Source organism: Brassica napus, unplaced genomic scaffold (assembly GCF_020379485.1).
Source record: "Brassica napus cultivar Da-Ae unplaced genomic scaffold, Da-Ae ScsIHWf_2061;HRSCAF=2712, whole genome shotgun sequence".
NCBI lineage: Eukaryota > Viridiplantae > Streptophyta > Magnoliopsida > Brassicales > Brassicaceae > Brassica > Brassica napus.
The window spans coordinates 1-11230 of NW_026015475.1; the positions used below are offsets into that span (position 1 = coordinate 1).

The 11230-nt window shown below is 37.9% G+C and overlaps 1 long non-coding RNA gene, 1 other non-coding gene and 3 pseudogenes across 2 annotated transcripts; 2 read left to right on the plus strand and 3 right to left on the minus strand.

Moving 5' to 3' along the window:
* The first annotated feature begins 273 nt into the window (after nucleotides 1-273).
* Nucleotides 274-651, plus strand: LOC125599923. Its single transcript, XR_007333544.1, has 3 exons — nucleotides 274-375; nucleotides 479-500; nucleotides 593-651. It is a non-coding gene; the product is annotated as an uncharacterized LOC125599923 (long non-coding RNA).
* A 530-nt stretch (nucleotides 652-1181) lies between these two features.
* Nucleotides 1182-1597, minus strand: LOC125599929 (annotated as a pseudogene).
* A 1321-nt stretch (nucleotides 1598-2918) lies between these two features.
* Nucleotides 2919-2990, minus strand: TRNAK-CUU. The gene has a single exon. It is a non-coding gene; the product is annotated as a tRNA-Lys (tRNA).
* Nucleotides 2991-3177: 187 nt separating this feature from the next.
* LOC125599924 lies at nucleotides 3178-5698 on the minus strand (annotated as a pseudogene).
* Nucleotides 5699-7145: 1447 nt separating this feature from the next.
* LOC125599928 lies at nucleotides 7146-9963 on the plus strand (annotated as a pseudogene).
* The last annotated feature ends 1267 nt before the right edge of the window (nucleotides 9964-11230 follow it).

The following is an 11230-nucleotide window of genomic DNA, read 5'->3' on the forward strand; positions in this document are numbered from 1 at the left end:
TTTTTAATATTTGTGACGTTTTCTTTTAATCCTCACTTTGGTTTACGTTTTATTTAGATAACCAATTGGAGGTCGAGAAGAATTATAATGAACTCAGTCCTCTTCGGGAAGCTCTATCTCCGATAGACTCAAATGCAATGACCCAAAAGCACCTCTTCTTTCTGGAAACGCTAAGAATTTGCAGATGAGTGGCAATTGCCAGAAGTTCAATGCCTGGAGCACTATTTTAAAGGTAGGAATGAATCAAATTTTTCAAAAAAAGTAAGGGCTATTATGTTGACAAGACTTAGAAATCGATCCTTTTGGCAACTTTCTTTTCATTTCACAGACTTCCCTCGTAAATGAATATATTCACTTCTTGAATACAGCCAACAGGTAATATAGTGTCCGTTTCATCTGCCTGCCTTAGTATTCTTTATAATCCTTTGGATCTCATAAGAACTAACTTTCATCACATTTACTATGTTTTAAAACACAGAGAAGAGCTACTGGAGTTAAAGGTAAAGCCGCATGAATTTACATAATCTCTGCTTCCGTAGTCAACTATTGGTTTAACTACTTCACATGGCTCTGTTTCATATTTTTTTCTCAGGGAATTGGAGAGAAGATGGCTGATTACATTATCGAACTCAGAGAAACAAGCCCTGTGAATCGTTATCTCATTCATTATTCTCCCCCAAACTTAAACTATCTTTCATCTACTACCAATGTCTGAATATTTCAACAGCTTGCTGACTTAGAGAAGATCGGCTTCACCTCAAGACAGGTACACAACTTATTCAAAAGAGCCACTGAAGGTATCTTGAGAAGCCACTTGCTGCTTCCACAACAACACCTTAGTTTTTGTCTTTATCAAAACAGAACACTTTGGTTTCTTCACGAATTTGGTGTATTGTGTTTTGGAGAAGTTTCATTATGTTTGTTCTTGTCAACGCTTTATAACCAGGGAGACATTGCTTTGATTTTAGTTGTGTATATGTGTAAGACAGAAGCAACTTAAATTTCTGATTACTCAAAAGACTCAAACCCATAACATTTTTTTGGTTTTATATATAGTCAGAGATACAACTAAAGAGATTCTTATGACCAACCATAACACACACAGACAAGGACAAAGAAGACTTATGTCGCCGGCAAAACAACCGGAGAAATCACCATTAACACAACATTTAGATTATTGCAGTCTTAGGGTCTTATATGATTCTTCATTTGCAGGTGCAAGGGTTGCACTTGCAGTCAGATCCACATTTGCAGGCATCGTTCTCGGCGACGAAAGTCCTCGCCGGAAGCCTCGTACTGAGAGTTCATAGCCGGAGCAACGCGAGGACAAGAGTCTCGTGGTGTGTGGTCTCGCCGGAGAAGCCCAAGTCTGGGTACATTTTGCAACTGCACAAAGATGGAAATGGTGCATCAAGAATTATAGAAAATTTAAGCTATCAAAACAAGTCACGATCACTCAGAACACCACAAAGAGTCGTGCATGAATCAGAGATTGACAACTTTAGAAAGAGGGTGATCAAGAATCTAGACTTTACCCTCCGCAACCAACGCACTTGCAGCCACTCCGCATCCCACAGTTTCCTTCCGCAAGCAACATTTTTTCTCTAGAGAATCGGAAGATGGAAAGTTTTAATTTGTCTTGATGAAGGTTGAACACCAAGTGAATGAAATTTATAATACAGAGGAGTCTCCTTATTTATAGGCTAAATGAGAATGTATCACTGTCCACCTGTCACAATCTTGATCACTCTTACCAACTTTCAAATAAAAATCAATCATCTTATAATTAGGTAAGTAGGCCTCGGACAAAAAAGACCGGAATCAAACCGGACCGACATATCCGAAATCAAAACCTGAACAAACCCAGATACAGTATTTCTCTATCTAAAATATCGAACCAGACCAAATCGGAACCGACATGTACCCGAGTATCCAAAAAGACAATTTCAGCATTCTGATTAAAGTAAAATGGTTATCTATTTATTTCTTGGGATGTCACCATTAAGGTTCAGCTTTTATGCCTTACTCCCTTACTTTGTTTATAGGTTTCTAGTTTATAACTTAAAATTGGCTCTAAATTTTAGTTACACAATTTTTTTGAGCTCAATTCTCAATTTGATTGAGTTGTTGTGCATAAGAATCCTTATTTTCAAAAGATATACGAGAAAATAAATTCATAAAACTAAATAATTGTTTCACATTTAACAATTACACCTAAATTGACATTCACATCTTTTATGTTTCATTATTTTTCCTTCAGAATCTCAACAATTTTCCCTTTGACTTGGCATATCATATTTGAATATTAAATATATGGTTATAGACTGATATTACATGGTTTGTCCTTTTGTTAGGTGATGCTTGAAAAGATCTTGTAGGTTCTGGGCTTGGTTTAGATAAGTATCACTTTGGTTGATCTCGTTTCATTAAGAAAAGAGTCTCTAAAACAAGATGTTGCCAAGGAAAGTAGTGTTCCAAGTCTGGCTTCAAAGACTTCTCTGTTCAAATTGAACTGAAAGTACACAAAAGAAAGTATGCATGACAGCCAACTTGAGGTGGGTCCATTATCGACCATTTCCATTCTATGTGCGTATTCGAATCGAATCTCTCCTTTTGAACACTTTCTCTACTCGATCTATAAAAAGTAATGGAAAAGTTGAGAGAACCATCCGTATGGGAATATTGCAGTGTCGATAGTCTATCCCTACAAAAAGTTAAAAGAGTGCTTGTATAAAGATCATTGGCTCTAATACTTTAAACTATAAATGAATGCTAACTGCAGTGCTAATTCATGGCCGGTAACTTTTGTATTTCTTCTTCACAAACGAGTGAGCGAGGAAAAGATCATAAAAGGAAATTGCAAGTTGATGATTTCCTTATTAAATACTATAACAATTCCAAACAGGTAAAAAAATAATCGCCCACCGTGGACTCGAACCCACGACCACAAGGTTAAGAGCCTTGCGCTCTACCAACTGAGCTAGACGGGCTTTTGTTTAGATACTGTAAGTGAAGCAATCAGAGCTTAACACTGTGTTTTATTCCTCTACAGTCAATTTAACACACGAACTTCATCACAACAAAAAAAAAAATCTCATACAAACAACAAGTCTTTTCTCTCTGTTTATTACCTTAAACTCCAGAAAAACAACAAACCCAAAAAAATGAAGAAATGATTCAAGTTCTCGGTGCCCTATTAACCCGATACAAGCAGCTCTTCGGGAGCTCCTCGAAGATTAAATCCTCAACTTCAATCCCCACACATTCACTCTCAAACTGCAAGTCCATCCACCCATCCTCTCTCGACAATCCCTACTCATAATCTTATCAAAAGATTCCTCGTTGAGTGGCTTGTAACGCAAGTAACAGTTTATCCTAACCCAAACCTCCTTCAAAACACTATACCCCACTGGCATTGGATGGATTCTACCAGTGATGATAACGGTTTGGGACAATAATGGTAAGACCTTTCGTAATTTCGATTAGTACCACGTCGTTGATTAGATCGAGAGAACAAGTGGTTGTCAGTTACCGACCTTCTTCTTCGTTTCTTGAACATTCCGGATCTTGGATCATACAACCTGTTGTTTGTTGTCACTTCTTCGTAGACTAATGGATCTAACGGCTGGTATCTGATTGCCACATGAGAGCGATTTCAGGTGCGTTTGAAACCAGAGATCTCGAGAATGTCTCTTACATAGTTGAACTTCCCTTTATCTTGTGCTTCTACCTGGAGGACTTGGTCGATCTCTGCTGCTGGTAGCTTTCTAATTGTTGCTTCTATAAACACCTCTGTATCCGAATCTGCTAAGAAACAAGTTTGTCATTATCAATCCAAGTGACTAGAGAAGGCAATGAGATCAAAAATCTCTATATGGAGAGAGTGACTTAAGTTTAATATTTACCTAGTGGCATTAGAGATTCAGAAGCAATCTCATCAAAGGTAGGACTGTCTCCTGATATTCATCCAAAGATTTTGTTTCAGGTTCCACATCAAGCATAAGAATTTCTCTGTCTTGTTCTGCCTTCAGAAGAAGGATCATCTGTAGTCTCAGGCAATTTCATGTTCTGAAGACTCAGATTGATCTTCTGAGATCTCTGAATGTCTTCCAAAACATCTTGTTCTTGTTTGAGTGATCTACTAAAAGTTGTAAGTTGGCCAGGAAGGTCCTCAATCTTCAAAGCATAAGGAGATTTCATTTCAGGTGATGAAGAATCCTTCCCAAGACTTTAGAACTCTCTTCTCAGAAGGCACCGCCGACTCCTCAAGCTCAGCCTCCAATTTTTCTGAAGTATTATTATTCTTCTTCGCTCTCTTTGAACGCTACTTTCATACAGCTGAAGATACCTGTCAACAGACACCACACAGAGACGATGTTCTTCTTATCTGCTTCAGTTTCGCGCCTTGCGCTTTGTTGGCAGGACTTCCTTTCAAAATGTCATGCTCAAATCTTTAGAAAACCCGTACTTTCGAGGTACTTTTGTCTAAGACAGCATCCATAGTGATACGGTGTTTTTCTCGTTCTTGTTCTCGTTAATCCATGCTTTATCTTCTGCCTTAGATCCTGAAACGTTTTTGATCACCACGGTTCTTTCCTCTCTTCCTCGTGTAGCCAGAACCAGATAAATCCTCTTCATCAGCAGATTTTTCCATGGCTTCATTAACCTGAACCCCGTCTGCTCTGTGTTGTGCAGCAATGGAAGAGACATTGACTTATTTCTCAACCGAGTCAAAACCATTGTTATGATCTTCTCTATTGCTACCATGAGTAGGGAATGATCCAGCTTTAGTCATTGTTTTGGAGCTAAAAGATGTTGGCTCTGGAAATGCCTGGCTAGCGGAGAGCCTGGATCCTGCAGAACTTTTGCAAGAAGTTTCTATTCATGTGTATCAAATTGAGAGCATCGAGACATGACTCGCACGTCTAGGAGACGTATCATCATCCTCATTCTCAGTATGTTTCAGCGTTGGATCAAGCCAAGCTTCCTCCTCATCATCCCTCTTCTTGGAATCACTTTCATCAAAATCTGGTTTATTTTCGTCAGTATCATCAACTGGAATTTTATCTAACTTAAGTCTTCGCTGTCACTGTTGCTTGATTCCTCGGACATGAGATAAAGCGGGTTCAACGACCAATGGCGGGTGAGATGCCAATCGTCTGGTTAAAGACTCGGTTACGCTCATCACCGTTTGAGGAATTCTTATCAGAAGATTCCACCAACTCACTCAATGAGTCCTTCTCTTTTGGGTTTGATTGGACAGGATAAGTAGAGCTTCTTCTGTGGTGGCGACCTTTCTTCTTAGACTTGTCCTCGATTACAAGCGCCTTGATCAGAGCTTTGACAGACCTTTTGATCTCAGAATGTGTTTTTCTCCGCTTCTCTTCTGAATTGAGATTCTTGGACTTGTCCTCTGGCTTCTTTGGTTTCTCCCCTGAGTTAGACTCTTTGGACTTAACTGCAGAAGAACTAGGCTTCTTTGGTCTTTTCACTGAGTCCTGAAGCAATGAAGCCAATGGTTGTGAGAGTTGATAAGTAACTTTTATCTAATGCATATCAAAGTTTGTATGGGCTTACTACAATAGTTTCATCTTCCACCTTGCTCTTAGATACGGAAATACAATCTGGAAACAAAAAAACATGGTAAGTATTATAAACAGATGTAGAACCATGGCATTAGTTTAGGCGCAATGCTCATGAGGTTATAAAAAGCTAATGAAAAAAGGAGAGACTAATTATAGAAGTTAATCATTACCAGCAGAAGCATATACGTGTACAAGCGAGGGGTCGTTTGTGAGGAAGACGTTTCTTGATGTAACGCCAATGGTTGTGCTTAAGAATGTCAAAGAGACCCCACATGAATCCAGGATGGCTTTGTATTGGGGAGCATGTCACTTTCTCACGCAACTTCCTCCCCATTCTGATTGTTGCAGCCTGTGTGATCTTTAACAACTCACTCCACTCCACTCCACCTACAATTTTCTTTTAAAATCAAACCTGAAAGCAAGTTCCAAACATAAACACATATCAATCTTCTGCCAAAAGTATGAGCCTTGTATTTTTTTTTTTTTTTAGTCTGTATCAATGTCTCTACCATATGAAATGTATTGGATCATTAACCGATTATGAAGGCCAAAGGTTATTCTGAATTCATTCCGTAGTGAAACGTAATCATAATCTTCTTTTGTTATCGTAATCAGAGGCAAAATGTAGTTAATGTCATCTAAACACTATCAGATTATGCCATTTTTACACACAACCAAAAAAACAATTATCTCATTTTCCAAGGCGCTCATCAATATAATCACAGAAACCGAGGAAACGGAGTCAATTTCATTTACCTGTTGGAGATGAATTTCTACAGGATTTTCGTGGAGCATCTTCTCGGTCGTCGTGTCCATGGCGAAATCGAAAACGAGAGAGTGAGAGGAGAGAGCGGAAGCGTGCGTAACATGAACATTGGCCGTCTCGCGAATTTTTGATTTATTTGTTTTTAAAAAAAAATATTATTAAAGGACAAATAAAAACCACCTCCCCCATTAGAGTAGTACTATGTGGCCCATTATTATTCGTAGCCCATTATGGTTTAAGGCCTTTTACATTTAGCAACCGGTTTTGAGAAGAAGCATTTGGTGGCTCTGGGTGTTATTATATTTCTAATTTCAGAAGGTGAAAGGACAAGTCGAATCGAATCTCACGATTATTCAGATCTCTTTCTTTACAGATTTGACTCCACAAGACTTATTCACTATCCCAAATTAGCATTTTGCATGATATTCACCTTGTTTTCTGCAATCAAATCTTCATAGAAACACTGAAACAAATACTATTATGAGATCGTCATTTAGTACTGTTTTTTTTGTTTTTTACATATAGTTTTTTTTTGTTCTAAATACTTGTAGAGTTCTTTTTACCATTTTCACAGTAACGTAATGATTTAAATGAGCTTTTCAAATAATTTAGTTAATTGGTTAGCTACGAGACTTCAACACTTAATTAAGTCATTTGACTTTTTGCCAATGTATATTTTAATGCCTCTCCTTTATCTTCTTCAAAAGTCAACTCCCTACAAAAAAAAAAACAACCTGTTTTTATAAAATTCTGAACAGAAAATATGGTGTGTTTATATTTGGTTTAGTTAAACTCAAATTGTATAGAGCATCACTAATTCAGAATGTTGACAGGGGCAAAGTTATACACCCTCCTCATTAGTCATTACCTTATTTTAAAACTAATTATTTTTGTATCGTTAGTTAGTATTAAAATAGTAGAAAGCATAATGTCGGAAATAGTATATTGAAGTAGTATAATTTTACTAATTCCACTAACATTAGAATAAACCAAATTCATAAAGAATAAACTTTCAAATGTCAACTCTCTCTCTCTCATTCTCTCTCTCTTACATAGGTGGTGACTGTCTCTTCTTCTTCTTCATTTTGGTTCCACCATAAATTAACCAAACTCCATTCACACCATCGATCTCCTCCTTTTATGAACCATCGCTTCATATCTGTGTGTTGTTACTTACTTCTTTGACAGATGGGGAATGGAGTCACCACTTTGAGCCCCTGTTGCACCGGCACCGTCGCCGGAGAAATCTCCCGGCGATACGATGTATCTCTCGTCCACGACGGACTCGGCCACTCCTTCTGCTACATACGACCGGACGTCACCGGAGTAGCAGTGTCGCCTTCTTATACGCCGGAGATTCCTCTCCGATCAGAACCTATCCCAGAAACCACCACTTTCCGATCGATCTCCGGCGCTTCGGTCAGCGCGAATCCGTCAACAGCTCTCTCCGGTTCTGCGTCGTCGGATTCAGACTGTATGTACAGCTCAGCCTCCGCGTTCGAGAGCTCTGGTAACTTCGCGTCTCTCCCTCTCCAGCCTGTGCCGCGCGGCGGCTCCACGTGTCAGTCGGGTCCGATTGTTAACGAGCCGGGTCACGAGTCGGGTCCGTTTGAGAGGAGGTTCTTATCGGGTCCGATCGAAAGCGGGTTGTATTCGGGTCCGATAGAGTTTATGAAAAAGAATAAGACAGAGAAGGAGAAACCGATGAAGAAGAAGAAGGTAAGAAGAAAAGCCTCACCGGAAAAAACTAAACCGAAGAAAAAGAAGAACTTTCTCACATTCAAAGCCTTGTTCACCAATCTAATCTCCAACAATAAACCTAGCTCGAAGAAGAGTGTGATCGAGCCGATCAACGGTTCTGAATCACCAGACTCTGATCGTCATCATGAACCTGAGATTGTCAACGAGAATCCTAAACCTGATCACAAGCGAGAAGCTAAAGAAGAGGAAGAAGAACAGAGCAAATGCTCTGTTTTGGATGTTCAATGGGCTCAGGGGAAAGCAGGGGAAGATCGTGTACACGTGGTCGTCTCTGAAGAAAACGGATGGGTTTTTGTCGGAATCTACGACGGTTTCAGCGGTCCCGATGCGCCGGATTATCTACTCAACAATCTATACACCGCCGTGCAAAAGGAGCTCAACGGGTTACTCTGTAACGACGAAAAGCTCAGAACTTTAGGAGAAAACGGTGACACTCAAATCGGAAAACGTTCCGACAAGGAAGATTCGGATTCGGGCAAAGAGAATTTCCCTGTAACGACGAACATTGACGCGGTTGCTTCCGGCGCAAGAAACCAAGAGAAGAGTGTGAAATGGAGATGCGAGTGGGAGAATAACGATACCAAATCTGACAACGACTGCGATCAGAAGGGATCAAACTCGACGACAACAAACCACGGAGATGTCCTGAGAGCTCTTGTGCAGGCTTTGAGGAAAACAGAGGAGGCGTATCTAGAGCTAGCTGATACGATGGTTGAAGAGAATCCTGAATTGGCACTGATGGGATCATGCGTTCTCGTGACGTTGATGAAAGGAGAAGATGTTTATGTCATGAATGTTGGAGACAGTCGAGCGGTTTTAGCGAGGAAGCCTAATGTGGTGGTTGGAAGCAGGAGGCAGAAGGAGATGGAGAGAATCAAGGAAGTTAGAGAAATGTTTATGAATGGAGCAATAACGCGTAATAGTTTGGTTCCTCTACAGCTTAACAAAGAACATAGCACACGTATTGAAGAGGTAAACACACAAAGAATCAAATGTTAAGTCTGTGGATTGAGAAACTGATGGGTTAAAATTTTGTTTGTTTAAATGAGTACAGGAAGTGAGAAGAATCAAGAAGGAACATCCTGAAGATGATGGTGCAATAGAAAATGATAGAGTTAAAGGTTATCTTAAGGTTACTCGTGCATTTGGAGCTGGATTTCTCAAACAGGTGAATATTATTAACATTATTAATATATCATGGGCTATCCAAAACAATTTGATATAGACAATTTCCTTTAGCATTATTTGGGTTTTGTAAGATGATTTTATGAACCAACACTTATAGACAAATCTTATTGTATCTAATATTTGTGTTTTTATTTTTGTCTCTTTGTTTTTGTTATCAGCCTAAATGGAACGATGCACTTTAGAGATGTTCAGGATCGACTACATCGGGACATCACCGTACATCACATGCTCTCCATCTCTATGTCATCACAAGCTAACGTCACGTGACAAGTTCTTGATCCTCTCTTCGGATGGGTTGTATGAATATTTCTCTAACCAAGAAGCCATTTTCGAGGTTGAATCTTTCATCTCTGCTTTTCCTGAAGGCGATCCAGCTCAACACTTGATCCAGGAGGTCCTCCTACGTGCTGCCAACAAATATGGTAAGAAAAATAAAATATTTAATAAATAAGTCAAACTACATTTAAATTTGATTATCTCCAACCAACGTTGAAGTCTGATTTTTTGGTTTGTTATATTTTAGGTATGGATTTTCATGAACTGTTGGAAATACCACAAGGAGATCGTCGGAGGTATCATGATGATATCTCTGTGATTGTTATCTCACTTGAAGGAAGAATATGGAGATCGTCCATGTGAATATTGTTATTATTTTTTCATGAATGAATCCTTTGAAGAACTAATTCCAATAACTCGGTTTGTTTTTTTTCTTTTTCCAATTTGAATTTTTCTCACAATATTTTTCATTTGATGTATTTATTTTTACCTAAATAGTTTAGTGAACAAAAGCGAACCAAAGTGGGCATATACATATCTTTGGCTTTTCTTGGTTTCCTTGTAAATCAAATCTTTTTCTCTTCGCTTGATATAATAGAACTTTATCAAAAACCGCAAGTATTCTTTCTATCTCATATTCTAGGTTTCTAACTACAGTACTTACAATTTAATATCAACAGCAACACAACATATGTCTGAGTCTGCAACTCTTTACTATAGACCATTGAATACGTGCGTTGTTGAAATAATTAGTATGTTAGATCTAGAAGATCCCAATGTCAAGACCATATATAATACATACGTGTGTCGGTGTGTGTATACTTCATTTTAAAAAATTCCATGCGTTTAACTTCTTTTTAGAAAATATTTCCCACATTTTCATGGATATATTATATTCCTTAAGAACTTTGTTTTAAAATTCAAACTATTTAAAACCTTAAAAAAAGCCTTTAAGTCCAACTTCGAAGGGTTTGTATCAGTTTCTTTTGATCTGAAAATGTGGAAAGACGTGTTCGGGACGCTTTGTCAATGGTTAGATAAAAACCTCATTTGACATATGATCTATCAACTTATCCATCATACTCACAGTTTTGAAATCAAAAGTTTTTTTCCTCTCAGACTTCCAATAAAAAATATCTTCTTTTACTTTCACAAAGACTTTTTCCTTGTTGTTCTTGTTCACGAAAATATACAAAATGTTACTTTTTCAAGTTTCATATTATGAATGTCAATATGAAGATATATTTCATCATACTCGGCCATAAAGATAGAATATGATCAGCTTCACATTTTCTTATCAGTCACGATATGTATTGACAAATTCAAAATGTATTTGTGACTATTATAAATTTATAAGTCAAAAAGTTGTCTCTTTTATTTTTCTCGTTGTCAAAATTATTTATCAGAATCAGTCATATTATTAAGAGAGCAATTTTTTTTTGCTTAAAAGAGCAATGTTACATATATATGATCTGCATTTTACATATATCTTTTAGATTTATTTGTTCTAACAATAAGAAAATGGTCACAGCTCTCAACTAGTAAAACTTTAATTTTCTAGTATGATCAATCATATATATTAAGAGAGAAATGTTACAAATATTATGAGCTTTAAGCTAAATAGATGAACTGTTCGCCATTTTTCTGAGTTTGG